Here is a 13,017-nt window from a genome sequence, read left to right as displayed (position 1 = left end):
AGAATAAAATGTTTTCCTAGTCTTGCTTGACATAAGACTTCAGTGGTTCAGCAGTTCAGCACCTCTTTTTTAATGCATCAGTTGATTTTGAAGGGTTTCAAGTCTTAACTGCAAGCAGGTAAGTTTAGCACTTGTGCTCTCATACTACAGAGCTATGCTGTTGTATTATGTGCAGAATGTGGGTTCTGAAAAAGATGTATGTACATATGTATAGCATGCAATATATGCATACTATGGAGCTTTGATGAATAAATGCTATAAGCTACATACATACATATATATATATAACAGACACACACACACATATACATATATAAAGTATATATATATATATATATATATATATATATCACATGTATTTTGTTTTTATCTACATTTTGCTCCATGTCCAAACTCAGTGTTTGTTCTTTTTGTCTTGTATTTGCTTTTTTTTCATACCCCACTGGCATCCCTGACTGGCAGTGGCATGTCCCCCGCATCCCATACCATGTGAAAAAATCTTAAATTCATGCCTGAACAGGGGACAGCAGAAAATGCTTTGAACCATTTTATACAGCATCTGAGTTATAATGAAAAATACATGGGTGGCTGAGTGGCAGAATATTTTTACTTACATATATTTTCCCCTCTTATTTGTTAACTTAAACGTGTTACTTATCCCATAAGTGACTTTCACTCCACATTTGCAATGTTTTCCATATAATTGGCTTTATTACATTTCATGGCCACTTGGAAACAAATTTCTATGTTGGTGTCTGGGCAAACAAACAGACAAATAAACAGACAGAAGTCAAACATGAAGAGTAATTCTATCTTAGTCAGACAACATCAAATAAAACAGAAACAAGTTCTTCACCACTTTGTGGACTCTTGACATGAAATCTCATTTAGGTCATGAATATTCCAGTTAGATTTCTGCAGTCCTGCATAATGCTGTCAGAAAGCTTCTCTCCCTAAGCCCATCTCCTTGACTATGCTTCAATGGTGGAGCTGTGCTTTATGAGGTATTTTTACCCCTCCCATCATTTTATATGACTGAGCAGTCAAATCAAGTCAAATACATTTACAAAGTACTTGTCACAAAGGGCTTCATAACAAAGTGCTTTAAATTAAACGGGACATGCAAACAAATAGAGACAAAGACAAAACTAAGATCACACAAACTTCAGAGCTCATTTGTACATCACATAGAATTCTCTTCAAGAGAATCACTAGACCAATAGAGAACATAAGATGGAAGCTGCAGGGTCCTGATGTGAATGGATGGTAGCAAAGAGCAACATGTTGACTGAAATGATAAAATGGGTGGACTGGTGTGGAGAGCTGCTGCACGCTGTGAAATAAAACCACTGCAAAGTGTGTAATGAATAAACAAAGGAAACTCTGTCCTGGGGTTTGAGGATTTTCTCATGGTATGATAGTGGCCCAGGTTGCTAAGCAACATGGAATGCACTGTGACATCATCTATGACTTGCTCCTGCATTGGACAGGCTCAAACACTGCTTGTTTTATAGTCTTGTCTTATTACTTGGCTTTGAAATGTGCCTTTTGACCAAACTTGATTTGACCTCACAGATGCTGCCAGAGTTCAGATAACATGCATGTGATAGCAAGCACCATCTTTCAGCCACACAATGAAAGAAAATGTACAGAACACCAATTTGAGATGATAAAATGCTGAATCTGTGATGAAAAAAGGGATGAAACTGTCGGTTTCAAAAGGGTTGTCCTGCAAAAGCACTTACTGTAGGCTTCCATGCTGTTAGTGTGTTGAAACATAAAATATATAGCAGATATACACAAACATGTAAAATAAACAATGCACAAATAGACAATTCTCCAGCTGTTGTATTAATGGCAAATCTGTCCCATGTCACACTAACGTCACATCAGCTGTAACTGCCAAGGAAAAATACGAGTTCAAGATAAAATAACTTAAAACTCCTGGCTCATGAGTTGTTATTTGAAGCATTTATCATGGTTGGCTGAGGACTATCAGCTCTGATTTATCGGCTGTATTGGAGTGTTGCAACAAACCAGTATTTTTATTAACTGGTTTCCGTGGGTATGAACTGGCCTCATTCTTGCTAAAAGTATACGTCACTTGTACTGACTTTCTCCCACTACTCAGGCAAAAGTGTTGAAAACTGCTCCAGGGTTCAAACTCAACAAATGATTTTGCTCTCTGCTCTCTGAGAAGTAGTGGTGCATGTGCATTGAACGACTCCAGCACACAAAGGCAGACCCTGTTGGTATTTGTCACACCTTCAAGGTGGAAGAAGAGGACAGAAACTGGAGAGTAAAGGTCATCAGGCGTCAGATGGAGACATAAGGAAAGGGAGGCAAGAAATCCAGGAGCGAATGAGATCAAAATGACAGTGAAAGGGGAATAAGGGAGTCAAGACAGCAAAGCACAGGAAAGAAGAAGAATAGGAAACACTGGAGAGAGAAGAGGAGAAATTGTGGCAGTTACGACAAAGGCAGATGCGAGTGAGAAGAGAAAGGGAGAGCTAATAGGGGAGGCAAGGGGTCTGGACAAAAAATATAAGAAGCAATCAAGAAGTGGTGAGAGCAGAGACAGAGAAGATAGAAAACAGTGAGGCGCAATATAAAAGGGAATTTTGTACTTGTCTTACATGGTCACAGATTGAGGGATATGGATCGTACACATTTGGGGACTAAGTATTGATTGTTTCACAACACCAGAGAGTGCATACATTCAAGGGCTGTGAGGAAACATGTCTGGGTCTGTGTGGTATGAAAAGAAAAGGGCTATAATCGGTCATTCCCTAACGACAGGTTTGGACAGAGGTCAGAACCGTTGGAAATGACCAGAAAGCAGAAGGCATAAAAATGTTCTTTTAAAACAAACCAGTTACACGTGAGAAAATACTCTCTTTAAATTCAGCTGTTTAAGATTATAATCATCAACATTACCTGATTATGTACTAAATTCCACAGATTTGATTCAAAAGTGTGAAACCAGTTTATCACCCTTTGTGGTTCCAGAATTCTGACCCAAGTAATGTTCACTGATTAATTCATTGACTGAATAACCATTTCATATTCTATGCTAGTCTGAAATTTGACTGCACGTTGAAGAGGTAAAAATTAATAAATTGCTCCGAAATAATTGTCTTTTTCAGAAAAATGTCAAAAATTCACCAAAATAAGAAACACTGAATATTTAAGTTGGATAATGGATGAATGCTTGTGGCTCAATGGCAGGCTGTTCCTGACCTAAATGCCCTTCTGAAATATTCACAGTCTTTCGGCCACACCAGCAATCAGTAATATTTCTGCTCATATAATATTCATACCATATATCCAACAATAATCATTGTGCCTTTGTCTCTCGGCATGCTGCATATTCTGCCCGTATAAACCCACAGTGCCTGAAATTGATGATCGTGGATCACAGCCTAAAGGGGGTTCCTGCTGTCGTCTCACATCAAATAGAATGAGACACACTCATCACCCGAGGCTGGAACTTCTCCATTTCAAAATATTTGTGGATCATATGAGCGAATGAGGCAAAGCCCCAGTTTCTATATCAAGAATACCGGATTAAAGCGATGCATGTATTGTGGGAGGGGTATGTTGACAAGTGTGTTGTGTAAATGTGTCTCCTTATGTCTGTGTCAGGAAACTTATTGCTGAAGGTTTCACTGCGCTACAAATAGCCACTGCACTGGTCACTGAATTGATACGAGCAGCTGTTGAATCAAGAGACCTATAGGCACTGCTATAGGAGACAGAGCCCTTTGAAGTGTCAGTGAAATCCTGTTGCTGCACGCAAAGATCTCTCCATCCCCTTGTGTCAGCTTTTGCATGAGACTGTTTGAATTTCCCATCTCGAAAACATTGCATCAACTCTAATTTGTCAAATCAGAATTAATTTATGTAGCAGCCGCACATCTCGTGCTGTGTTTACTTAGGAAGCATTCCAACACAATTACTGTCATCATTTTCATTCTTGTTGAGAGAAAGACTCTTCATTACTTAGACTGCTTACAGTAACCAGGTGTGTCAGTCAAGGGAGTGAGCTATTAGTAATTTTTTTGTTGTTGTTTTTGGTTTTGTGTACGTGTGCGCGCGTGCGTGTGTGTTTGTGTGTGTGTCTGTGTGTTGATATCAGCTAATTCAAACACGGCATCAAATAAACATAAGCTTAACTTGCTGTGATCTTAATTACCCTTCATCATCTGAAGCATTGCCTATTTGGCATCATAACTGATGTGAAATGTTTCTTTTTTTTTATTATTCATATGTGCACGTCAAAGTTTTTAAAGGTATCAATAATCTCCACCAAAAACAGAGCATGCATTTTTTTAAATGATTAAACAACTAACACGAGATTTCTGTTCAGAATCTTTCTCCAGATAGGAAGCCAGGTGATGGATGTTGGTGGCATTTGACCTTGGTTACATGTTTTTTTTTTGTTTGTTTGTGTGTAAGTCGACCAATCTTGGTGCTATAAAAAATCCCTGAGCATTGGCACTGATATAAACAAGGATGGTGGACCAACAAATGATCATCTGTGAAGGAGTACAACACCCAAGTGTACGCAGACTTGGAGACTCACATGAAGTAAATAGAAACTAGATTTAAATGCAATATGCAGTATAATGTTGTATTTATATGCAGTATGTGAGAACATGTTTTGCATGAAATTGCTCATTGCGTCCTGCGTGTTCTATTTGTCTACAAAGTCGTGGAGATAAAAGGGCTCACTCCAATGTACGGCTTTGGCTAGTTAGAAGTAGTAGGTTTACCAATAAGAATTACAAATGAAATATAATTGTAATCAAATTCAGTTACTCTGGCTTACACTGAGTTGTCTCTATAATAGCAATAAATGTTTCTTTTTGCAGCCATGATGAGAGCTGGTGGATTTCTCTGTATGTTAAGGAGCTTCAATACATCCTTTAGTATCTCCTTTTGCATAGGAAACACAGGAGTATCTTTTATTAAAAGGTATGGGGATAATTCTGTCCCACAACTGCTTGCGGCCACAATTTTTAAAACAACACTTGATTACTGTCATACCGTTGTAACAGCCATGAATAATGCAGATGAATAGAAAGCTTTTCTTTATCTTTTTTTTATAACAAAGCTTAATAATGTATCAGCGTTGTGTCTTATGTCTTATAATACTAATCTGATTTCTATGATGTAGCCTCTGTGAAACATTGTGATAGGAGTGTGTTATGCTAACTAACGATAGCCTTCTAATGTGCTTTATAGAGATTTTAAAAACACTCACTTACAACAAACACTCATGAGGTCTTAGTGTGGTCGGATTCCTATTGGTGCCTGGTCATCTTTTTCTAAGACTCCAGGACATTTTCCAAAGAGACAATGAGATGTAATCTTTTCGACTATTCGACTGTACCAGTAGACAGCATTCATTCATTTTGGCACACACAAATGTTGAGGGTTGCTTTTTATTGGCTCTCTTGTTTGAAATTGCCTTGGCTCTCATCTGCCGATCAAATCAATGCACACTGCTATATGCAACCTGTGTCTGAGACCAGCGGACCACACCAAGGAGAGTAGCCGGACAGAAGAGAGAGCAGGCTTTAGGCTTTAGGATTTAGGATTCACATACATCGCAAAGCAGTTCATCTCACTTGGTAATACGCTTTACTCTATTCGATGGTTAAATTTATTTTTGGTGTCCTTTTTTTGTTTTACATTTTGTGTTTTTGCATTAAAACCAATACATTGCTGTGTTAGTTCAAGTTTTAACGACAGAACTTGTCAACAGTTTGTCAGCCCACTGTTAAGTAGTCTTGGTGCTCTTCAAAGGACTTAACAGGTTTAGTAAACCGTTTTTAACGTTTGTTGGTGAACACAATGAAAAAGGGCTCAAAAAATGTGTTAATTTACATTACTTTGATTCAGTAATTCAACAATAATTACATGTCTCGTTAGGTCCACATTTTTGAAAAGCAAGTAAACTTTGAATAAACATAGATAAACAGATTTTCCATCACTAAAAGCAACTGCTTTTTAAATGAATTAAGAATGCTTTCTGGTGAAACAGAGATCATATGGGTTGTGTGTGGTGGAGTGTGAAGTTTGCTGCACAAATGGTCAATCACATGCGTAAACCTGAGCAAAATGGATGTCCACCAACATGACTGCTCAATAAGCCTTTACTTCAACCGTCACCTTCTTTCCTTCGCAGTTGTAAGTCGCAGACCCACGTGACCTGTGACTCGTGAGCCTGGAAAGCAATTTGTAAGAAACATTCGCTCGGCAGACTGATAACTGGAAATCGTTCTTCCACCTATAGATTATTAAAATTGAAACTGCATTAGAAAACATGAGGAAGCAAATGAAATGATTGCAATTCAAAGATTAATTAACTGTGAACAGCTACTGCATGGTACACTCTGCCAAACGTATGAGCTCCTGAAACTGCTACCGTCAAGCCATCGGGGAAAAATCCTCTCAAACAAAAAAAACTGAGAGAAGAGAGAAGACGAGAGTCTTTCATATTTTATTACTTCACGAAATATTTATGTCAGTTTAAATCACCTTATCTATTTATGTCACAAATATCAAACAGTGTGAAGAGGAAATACATGTTCTACATATAAGGGGACCGATTTTGAAGTTTATGTCAAATGTTATCTTATTGTTATTTCTTTGTGAGTAGGTTGGAGTTTCTGGTCTAAAACCACAAAAGAGTTGGTGCATAAATACCAGGCAAAGAGAAATTAATTCAACAAAATGAGCAATCTTAGCTTGCAAATGCAACACTTTAGGGGCAAGGAAAGTTGATAACAGCCTCCAAAGAGAAGTACTCTTTCTATAGATACAGATAAGAGCTCTTAAAAGCCCGTGACTGAATTGCTTCTCGTGAAAAAACCCTCTTTACAAAAACTGCAATTATACAATAGAGGAAGCGATAAATTTACACATGCCTCCCGGTTCAAACTGAGGTAGATGATATACTTTGCAACAGAGCAAACCATGGTTTATTCTAATGTAAAATACATGAGTATGTTAAAATATGAACAGGCTGCCCCTGAATATCCAGCTGCAATGGGACATGTATCTACTGTCGAAACGTACACCCAAGAAAAATTACAGTTGAATCCATCAAATCCTGCTACAGAAAAAAGCCCATGTCGGCACAAGATGCTTCATTCATGATGCATGCCGACACGTCTTTTCTGGCAAAGGACTGTGAACAAAACCAGAGACAAGACTCTCTCTGAGCCTCCATCCAGGAAAACAAAGGCGGGCCAGTGTTGTCATACAAGCATTGAAAAATAGTCAACACTGGGAGTAAACACACACACAATCCCTTGTATTTTGTAAGTCAACCACATCCTGCAGGAAAACTGAAGAATAACCGAAACAATGATGAGTCAGACTTCCTGTGGACGTTACTGGAAACAGAGTGAAGAATTATGTTAGGCCTGTGAAAATAAAGGCAGTGGCTGTTCTCACTGTTATACTGCAAATCATATAAACAATGTGTTTATGCTTCAGTCTATTTGCAACTTCAAGTTGATACATTACACACTTAAATACAGGCTCATGATACACACAAGTAGAAATTATAAAGATGCATATTCCTCTGCTTTCATCTGATATTAAATGACCGCCGTGTCTCAGCAGTACCCCTCAGATAAGAAATGTAATATCCTCCAACCGAAGCTGCTAAAATAAGGGGCATAAAGTCATAAACTGCCTGATTTTTCATTTCTTAGTTTGGGTGGGCTCCATTAAGTTGGACAGGAATGGGGTGCAGAGCAGTGTGAGCCATGAACTTCTTACACACTAAATGAAGTTGCAGATCTAATCTATTTTGCATGGAAGCCATAATTAATGCATGCGGTGACGGGCAAAACGTACATTCCTTGGCTGTCTTGCAATATAACAGAACAGTGAGTTTGCTTTTAAAGAGCTGTCTTGTATAAAAATGCGTTTAAGTGCAGTCAGAGGTAAATGTGTTGGCACAGCAAGAGAGTGAAAATGTTTGCTGCCGGTTTGGTGAAAGCGAGTCTACTTTCAACACCTACCATGGATAAGCTGTTCGAAGAGCAGAGGGTTCGTTGACAAAAGCACTTTGATATGGACATTCTCAGGCAGCGTACAACAAAGAAGACGCCCAAAGTCAAAGAGAGATGGGTGTGTTTTGTTATTATTATATGGTTACATACTGCATGAAAGAGGGAGATGTCTGTTTTTGCATAAAAATAAAAGAATCCTGCAGTTTCCTTGACATTACTTGATGGGATATTTGAAAAAAGAAAAAAAAAAGTATACAGGCACAGTGTGCTACGTATGGATGCCAAGAGCAACATCACCTGCAATACTTTTTTTTTTTATCTTGAGACCACAAGTTGATTATTTTATTTTCTCATGATAAAGCTTCTTTTTGTGCAACATTTATTTTTCAATAAATACGTCTTACTTTTCGTAAGATCAGGACATATCGTTAACATTTATCATAGGAAAGCAAGCTTGTCATCTGGTAAAAACTACACTTAGAGGAGACATAGGGTGTGGATGTGCTGACTAATCAAAACTTAAACTGTATCTGGGGAAGACAGAAGAGTGATGAAATTGTGGTAACAGCACAACTTTTGAGCCTCTAATGTGAACCTGCAGCCACTTCACATTCCGCCATGAGATCGAGCTGCAGCCTCTTTACTTTAACAAGTAGTTGTAGTCAGGGAGAGGAAGACTATTTGTGATGAAAAGTGCACAAAAAATCTTCAGTAACAAGACAGATCTAGGATATATTTTTTTTTTTTAATAAATGAAAGAATTCCCATTCGCTATGTTTTCTGACATCTAAAGTATGTGTTGCTAATGTAAGCTAATCCTCTGATAAGTCCCATTCTTGAAGGGGATTGTACAGTACCTAGGTTATATTGTAGGAAACTCTGGATGTTTGAATCATTGATTTTGCGACTGTCATGGGTGGGCTTCAGTTTCAAGGTGAAAATGTTCAGCCATGGTTTTGACAGCTTATTTTGCTCTTTTTATGTCCTCCAGCCTACGAAGAACATGTTCACTGAGGACATTCTTGAGGCTAATCTAACTGCTCTATATGATGTAAAAGAACTGGACAGCACGGGGTAAGGTGCGTTGGGAAATGATGTGACATGATAGCGTGGAAGAAGGTTCAGATACAAAAGCAGAGGATATACAATATTTGTGTGATATGCTCTTAAATATTAAAACCTTTCAAGCAGTCAGCTTATTAAATCACACTAGACTCATTACATGGGTTCAATCCTGGTTCATTATCTTCTCTCTGTCCTGTCTTACTTATCCCAATGTGTGATATGTGATAAAGCCGAGGTACAACGAAATCATGATTTCTTTAATGATGAAAGGAGAATAGGAGAATTCGTCTGATCAATCAAGTGGCAATTCACTTTTTAATGAAAACTTAAAAAACAAAAATACTCCGCTGATGCAATGGTGAAAGAATCCCAATGACATCAGTTGCATAAAAAGGGAAATAAAAGCGGTTGCCAAAAGCATTCAGTTGATCACTTAGGATTGCACTAGTTTGGCAGGAAGGAACTTCTGATCTCTTGGAAAACCACTCATTTGAGTACTTCACGGGCCCAGGGCAAGTATTAATATTTGATTAGCCAGTTGGAAATTTCAATATTTGATCAGCCTGTTGCAGGTAGGCAGGATATAAAAAGAGAGTGTTCACATGTGGTCTACTCTTACACTGTCTACTATTTTGAAAGCAGCAAGCACTAAATTATGGAGCTATTTTTCTTCACATTGGTTGAGTATTTAATCACCGAACAGGCAATCTGCATGTGTGGGTCGAATGGAGTTTTCCAGGAATGGAATGCATGCAGGTAAAGCACCAACATTAAATGACAACTACAAATGGGTTTTGTGTATTCGCTGCAGTGCAGGTTGTCTCTCGTGGGGGACACTCGTGCTCACAAACACGAATGCTTTTTGTTGTGCACATCAGCAAGAACAATGAACCAGATCCTGCTTCAGTGCAAGTGACAGTGCACGCTCACGGCTGCATCACTCTGCCTTGTTGTGTCGTGACCTTAGGGTGTATTGTGTCTGTGACACAGTCTTGATGTTCACACTGTGAGCCCCAACGCGAGAAATAGACCGCGACGTCCATGATTATAATAGACACAGCTTAACAGTCGAGTGGGTGTTTAGGATTGAAACCTCTGATATAAATTGTTACAAACTGAACTGCTAACTGGAGACAAAGACAAAAATGAACAGGCACCAACACAGGTTTAGGTGAAAATGAACAGGTGAGGCTTAAGTAAAGTCACATGACCTGGCCTCAATCAAGGTTGTCAATTGAGAGCACACAGATAGTTAAGGCCCTCAACGAGCATCAATCAACATAAATCACATTCATATGCACACAGATGTGTAACTGTGTCTTGATGAAGGATGACCTCCAAATGGATTTAAGGCACTTATTTCAAATTTCCTGATGAATAATGATTGAAGTTGTTGCATCATTTTGGAGAAAACATTAACAATTACTCGTGGATGTGTTCCCACTGAGGCTTTTACACTCGTATTGATGTTGGGACACATGCTAAATTAATCAGCGTAGACCCAAAAGACACAAAACTGTCCCTCCCTGCAGCTAACAAACAAACACGCACACACTTATTTACACCCAGTCCCATTTTAACCTTGTTCTACCTTGATCATTTTGGACGTCATCGCGGGCTCCCCCTCCGTTGCCGTGACAAACAACAAACGCGCTCACACACAGCACCACCTCTGCTCTCATTCTAAAGCAACGGACTGGAACTAACACACGCACCTTTCTGCCGCCGTCACACACAAGGAGGCAAGGAAGAGACACAGAGGACGAGTGCACACAACCCTGTTGTTGTTTATTGATCTCAGGAGAAAACAGCCCGAGTTTGAATTAGTATTAAAACACACTCTGTTTGGAAATGAATTACAAAGATCTTACACAAATTATACTGTACAGTCCTTAGAGGTCAATTGTGCGTCAACGGCCAGCATCTCCTCGCCATCTGCAATACACAGTTTGTAAATCAAAAATTTCATACACATAGACATTTTGACATGATTTGGAGGACATTCAAATACAGACCACATCTGCTCAAAACAACAATGTGCTTGGATTTGAACTTCTGCTGCTTATCGCTCGTTGTCGCTCATTGATGATGAATAAAGTATTTTTCTATTCTATTTTATTCTATTCTATTTTCCCTCAAGTCTTGTTTTTGTCTGCCGTGATGATATCAGATCCCCCAAAACAACTCAAGTACTTTTAACTCTAACCTGTAAGATAATTTAACTTAAATGTGCAACTAACCTGATCCACACAGAGGTCTGTAATAGCACAATTTATATCTAGCACTACTGCAGCTGCTGACTTGCCAGATGCCTTTGGACAGCTTTCTAACATTTGAATACTATAAGCAAATGCATAGGTTTACACATTCAGAATCTCACTTTGACCCAAATATTGCATGATATGCATGAAATAGTTTGGTATTGTACTTCTCCTTGCCCTCCCGAATGAATGTTTAAACTGGCTTAAATTCTCTCATCCATAAATCAAGAACTATGGTTACTCCCTCCTAGTGCCCTCATGAAATATTCACATATGCATGCAACATGTATACAAACATATTCATGCGTTATTGTTAGAGCAGACTTTCCTGATTTGGTACAATGTTGTGAAGATGTGATTCTGTCTTGGCGAGCACAGTGGCACATGGTCTTTAGCTGAAATGCGCACACACCTTCAATTGACCAAAGCAACCCAAGCCACAACCTTTATTTTACTTCTCTGTCCAGTCCGTGGACCCTCGGCGTTCCACACACAGCTCCCTTGCTACCGTTTTTGACTTTGTGTCAAATCCCTCTCAGTAAAATTAGGCATCTTATGTTGTCTTTTGTTCTCAGTTTTTTCCTCTTTTCTCTCTTCACTCTCGTCAGCTTTTATCTCGTCAAGCCTCTTCTTTTCTCTGAAATCCTCTTTTCTCCTTTTTGTCTTGGCTGTCTCTGTTGTCTTCGTTAGTCTGCCTCACATTGTAGTGAAACAACTCCCACTCTGATCCAGAGCCCCACCGAGGACTGAATACATCAGCTTATCCTGTGTGCATGTGTGTGCACGTGCAAGTGTGTATGGGTGGACTGTGAAGCAATTTTATGATAGCAAACAGGATTTTGAAAATGGAGAGGGGGGGGGGGGGGAATCTGTGTATCTGACCTCCTTTCCTGGCTGCTTCACAGAAAGGGTAGAGTGTTTGGACGGGGTGGTCGTTGCAAAGCACTCAGCCATCTATCGACTGTCAGCCATTGATCTGCAAAATCCAATGACTCACTGGCTGCTCAGAATGCAGCCCACATGCATATCCATGCAGACGTCAGTGCTCTGTGTGTGTGTGTGTGTGTGTGTGTGTGTGTAAACAAGTGCACATGCAGACACTGACTGATTAATGTAATTACAGTCCACAAATTAAATGAGTATAATTGGTCTGGAATATCTAAACAGACTTGTTCTTTTGGAGAGTGCAGCTGACTGAGATTACTAACCCCACCCTTACATAGTTATTGAGACAACAACACCGGAAGCTAAAGGTGAAAAGTAAAATCTCTAAGTAGGTAAGGTGTTTGTTGCTGTTGTTTTTCCTTTTTATTGTAAAGAAATTTAGGAAGGTAAGGAACCTTAGATAAGGAACCATAGTGGCTTTTGAAGTGTGCAGCGATAACAAGCAGAATGGTCCCTCTCTTCTTCAGATCACAAGAACACAACATCTGTTATCATCAGAATTAAACAATTTGATGCGTCAGACTGTAGAACAGTTTTCCGCTTTATCTCTTTCCATTCTGAATAAGCTCTGGTCTTAAAAAATGACTATTTGTCATATATATATATACAGTCAGGTCCATCTATGTTTGGAAATAGGCAAACATGGATTATTTTAGCTTCTTATGAAACACATGTAAGTCCCAGGTATATAATGAACACAAATTTATTCCCTC

This window comes from Odontesthes bonariensis, chromosome 12 (genome assembly GCF_027942865.1).
Source record: "Odontesthes bonariensis isolate fOdoBon6 chromosome 12, fOdoBon6.hap1, whole genome shotgun sequence".
In the NCBI taxonomy this organism is placed as follows: domain Eukaryota; kingdom Metazoa; phylum Chordata; class Actinopteri; order Atheriniformes; family Atherinopsidae; genus Odontesthes; species Odontesthes bonariensis.
Note: the sequence above shows the minus strand (reverse complement) of the source record.